The sequence below is a fragment of the Teleopsis dalmanni genome, chromosome 1, assembly GCF_002237135.1.
Source record: "Teleopsis dalmanni isolate 2A chromosome 1, ASM223713v2, whole genome shotgun sequence".
Taxonomy (NCBI): Eukaryota; Metazoa; Arthropoda; class Insecta; order Diptera; family Diopsidae; genus Teleopsis; species Teleopsis dalmanni.
In genome coordinates, this window is record NC_051846.1 from 182,831,669 (window position 1) to 182,837,199 (window position 5,531).

Here is a 5,531-nt window from a genome sequence, read left to right on the forward strand (position 1 = left end):
CTAAAAAAATCACTTTTCAAAAATTGTAGCCCTGGTCCTTGCTAAAATTGAGCACCTTGCTAAAGCTTAGTAGAACCTCTAGTGATGAATAATGCGATTTATATTCACATTAGAGTTTAATTTTTCAATTATCCAATGAAATAAACTCATATATAATTGTAGTTAATTATATGCAATTATAACATAAACGTTATTCATGATCTCGAGGATCAGCAACATTATAATATATATGTAGTAACATTTCAAATGGATCAAAATATATTATATTATATTATGACTTCCTTACTGTTTTGCTATGTTACTGTAGAACTGAGCTTATTATTGGAGATCGTAAAAATCACTATTATTTTATATGTACATAAATTTAATACTATCTAATAAATAATAAACAATGTAAACAAAAACAATGTAATAAAAATTAATTAAATCAAATTGATTTTATTTTGTTTACCTTTGCAATTCTATAGTCAAATTGATGAGATACTCGAAGGTTGTAGTACAAAGTAATTAGAAGCTCTGAAGCAAAGCCGAAAGTTAACTAAACACTTAATAACGCAAATGAAAAAAATAAAATAAAAAATATAAAAAAATATAAAAAATAAAGAAAACCTTGAGTCGAAGAGGCGCAAGCATACAAAAATTAACAACAAATTAAGTAAATTACAAATTGGAACATTTTGCGTTTGTGAACCTAAATTATATGTGATATGACGTGGTGACGAGGTGAAGTTAAAAGTGTTCAGTCATGCAAACTCTGTAAGGAGCTTTACAGATACAAAAGTATTTGACTCTTTAAATATTTTATTTAACATTATTTCCAAGTGTTTTTAATAATTGTCGGCAGGTTTTTGTTATGAATCAGGGGAACAAAGAAATAAGTATAGTATTATGCTACACTAAGTCCAAAAAAAAATTTTAAATAGAATAGAAAACATATTTAGAACATATACAAACAATAACAAAAGGTCTGTTAAAACTTTGTATTTAATTAAAATATGCATATATTTAAAAATTAATAAATAATAATTAGAAGTTATTGATATTTACTAGAACTATGAAAATTTTTATGATTAGTTACTACTTAAATTACATTTATATATTAATATAATATATTGATATATTGTTTAATAACAATTTAATTTATTCATCAATTAATAATTATAATTGTTTTTTATTAAAGTAATCAATCATTTGAAACGAACTCAATAATAAAAAAACTTAATATAACATAAACTTAATAAACTTATGTATATACACTTCATACTTCAAATTTACGGTATCTTACTTAATAATAATTAGCTTACACAAGTTTAATTACTACATACTAATTTCTTATTAATATTCATACGCGAGAATGAATATATAATAATATACATACTAATCATAATATGCATACTAGTTAATATGCAAGACAACATAGTTGTTGTTGCAAATTTGTTTGGCAATTACAAAGTGAAATAAAGAATAACAAACATGAGCAATCAAAAAGCAGATAGTAAAATTAAAAGCACTATCAGGCTTTCAATTTCTAAAGAAAATCACTAATAAACATAACCGATGTTATGCATAGCTTGATTAAGTACGTCATTCTCTATTAAGTTTTAAAAATATGTATACATGTATATATTAAGCCATATTCAGAAGACCAATTAGGGAGATAATTACTTGGTTTAACGTGCTCATAAGATTTGACAGAGTTCATTTTCAACTATAAGCGAAGTATATTGTAGGAAATTTTTTTACTCTTTAAATCATTAAATAACGATATTTAATATTAAGACATACTATATTATATAGTATCACTAATATAATGTCGCAAAAAATGAAAACTACTTTTTCTAATTTTTTTTTCAAAAGTTAAAGGCAAATAGTTTTGTTCTGCAGGAATACAAATACTTTTGTTTTATTAAGGAAAATTACAAAAATCTTGTGTTTAGGTGGCAACTCTTGTTAAGAGCTGTCACAGAAAATTAATTGTTACCAACGAAAAATGAAAGATCTTTAAAATATGCTTCTTGTGGGGGTGTTCTCTTAGAACCTATTTGAATGTTAAATAATTGCAACTAGTTGCCTGTACAACAAGTAGATGTTTAATATATGTTGTTTTCCATACATTCTCTTCTACACTCTTCATATGTCAAATAGTTGTTACCAGTAGCGGTACATCCAGTGTAATAAAATGGAATACAATTGCCAGATAAAGTTTCGTAGGCATAACGTAATATCCTTTCACGGCATATTCCAGGCGATTGAGGTTCCATACATCCCGGTTGTATTTGTCCACTAGATATGGTGAATTGACTCAGAACCATCAAAGCGACAAATACCACAGCTTTAAGACGCCGATCTATTTTAAGACGCTTCATTTTAATTTTAAAAACCCGAAATACATTAATCTATTATAATGAATATGTAAAAATTTATTTTTAACTAAATATCTATTTAATTTAGTTGATATCAATTTGACAGTTACTGCATAAAGGTTACTAAGATTCGATTAATTGTTTTATTTTATTTTTTTTAATGTGAAGATTCGTTCGGTAAGATTTTCATAACACGAGAAAAACAGTTTTTATTTTCCCGGAAGAAAATATCGGAAATCGGAAATTATTTCCTGTACTTCTGTAATTCCTGTACTCTCCTTTTCCTGTACTTGTAATTTTATTTATATACATATTTTCAAATTCTCAATATATTCATCATAATTTTCTTGAGCTTGAACTCGTGTTCTTAGGCCCCAACTTCAATCAATTTAGATAGTTTTTGGTTACATGCTGGTTAGTTTTTCCAAAACTTCATCCAACTTACTTATTGCCTATTTAATGGTTGGTACTATTTAGTTAATATCATTACTTCCTATATAATTTTAAGCTCTGACCCTTCGTTATTTTGAAAGTGTCTATAATCATTTTTTTGGTAAAGCTCCAAAATTCCATACTAAATGTCCATATAACAACATACGTAGGACGAGTTTCTACTTATGTCAATCTCACTTCAGTATTGATAACTGTGACATTCGCTTCGTCATCTATAAAAGTAGTTATGATTAAATTTTGTACTAGTGCTGATTTCTCAGACATGTATACAGAATTGATAGCAGTATTCTTCCTAGATTGATTGATTGATTCAATGGCTTCAGAGGATAGTTGGTACAGAAGACCATTAATAGCAGATGTGTCGAATATGAAGAGGTTGAAGAATATGAAATATTTCAAGATCCACCTATGTTCGTACCACAGAACTGTATTTTAGACCACAACCCTTGCATTCTATCAACTGTGAATACTCGTTTCGTTCTGACAGATATGAAAATAGATTGGCACAATGTTTTAACATCTATGCCAAAACTATTAAAGGTCTGTAATGTGTCTAGAAAAATAATTCAGTTAACGTTCTTTAAAATATTTTTCTATTATGATAGTAATTCTATCTTCTGATATTGTCGGCATCTAATTCATAAAAGTAATTGTGTACAGAGTCAAAAAAACAGAGGCCTGAAGAACACACAAAGTAGGTACTCTCTGATATTCACTTTCCGGATATTGATATTCTATATGACTAAAGTAGTAATTGAACAAAAATACCTACCTAGGATTTGCAAGGAAAGGAATGGTATTTGATGATTCTTGTCAGATCACAAGACGCATCTGCTACAAACTAGACATAATTCGTATAACTCAACTGGTTCAACTAAAGCGGAACCAACTCAGCATTACTTTATCGGGGTTGGTTATGTTGAGAAAAGCATACAATAAGTCTTGGTCTAACCTCTAACAATTATTGTCGGAGCTGTAGGTCAGGGAATGAAGACGAAATTCGTATTTCTCAAAGTGACACTGTTCATGCTTAAGACATCAGGAACTTCTGCCATAAAAGTGATGCTTTAACTCGGGCGTATAGACGGTGCTTCGTCCGTGGTACCACAATGGGAAATTATTTGTGCTTAAGTGAGCTTTGACTGTTAATGCAACGCAATCTAACTTAATGATTATATGGGCTTATACAATGGTTGATAATTTTGTATGAAAATCAAATTATTGCAATGAAAAACAGACTTAAACTTATATTGCACACGCTGGAGCGACGCTTGTTTTGTAAATGTTTACATATGTTAACATCGCTAGTTATAATTAAATAACATAATTATTAATTTATTATATCATTTCTAAGTCATGATTGATATATGTCTATGATTGTTATATAGTTAGCATGTGATTATTAAAAATAACAATAAGAATATAATTTCCAATGAACTGAAACTCAAAAGCAACCAAAAGAAAAGTGGCACCTGACAAACTAAACTTACTTTCCAAAAGTGTAGGTAATCAGCCGTAGAACAGCCCACAGCACATTACGCAAATAACACCACTAAAATTGTTATCACAGCAATGACGCGATATGCAATAAAATTAACAATCCAACAACCTCAACAACACAACAAATTCGAAGCAAATACCAGGCAATAAAATAGTAAATTTGAGCCCTTAACAGACCGAAGCACTGTAATGCGATATCTACCACGGGCGCTGATATCTGCTCCACACACAAGCACACGCACACGGTACCGGAATTATAAGAAAATCTAAGCTTTTCGTAGTCGGATTTTGACTAATGGATTTTTTACTTTCGTGTACTTTTACAAACAATATGCAAAATTTGAAAAAAACAAAAAAAATTATTTAAATATGTAAATTTGTTAAAATTTTTTTTTTTTTGTTAGATTTTATAAAATCCATAATTGTCATAAATCGTTTATGGGACGTTGGTCTGCGGTGTAAGCGTCTGCAGTGTATGGATTTTTGCTGGAGGCAGATAGCAAACCGTGGTATTCGTAAAATCGATTTATTAAAACACAATAATTTTACTGTTATTCACTAATCGAAGAAATATTCCAATAATTTTTTTCCATCATAAAAATTTACTGTAAAAACACGTTTTATAACAATTTTCTAATTTTTTTTATTTTTATATTTGTTTTTAAGTTATTTACTATAACGAAAAGCGATGAACTTTGCGGCTTCCCGGCTGTCACTCGACTAAAAAAACTGTTAAAATCAACAAAAATTTTGTGTTGTTCACGCAGAAAAAGTTAAAAGTTAAGTCTTCTACATTAAAACTGAGTCTAAACAACAGAAAAAAGCTAAATTATGGCAATTTTAACATGCGAGATGGTTTGGTTTCGGTTTTCGATTGTTTTGTGTTTACAATAACAAAGCAAAACAACAACCAAAAAACAAAAAAAAAAAATAAACAAAAGTTATTAACAAAAACCGCAGCTGTAAAGCCAAAAACGAAATCGAAATTACGTTACCCAAACTGTTAATCCAAAAGTTGTGCGCGGTTCTATGAATCCGTCCGTCACCGCCGTCTCCGTCGTCACCGCCGCCACTACAGTCACTGCCGCATAACAAGCGCTTAATTTGGTTTTAACAAAACATAAAAAATTAATTGGCGAATATATTTTTTTGTACCAAAAATATTACCAAAACTACCGTCAAAAGCTTACGCCGAGCCCTTTACCATTAAGTAAA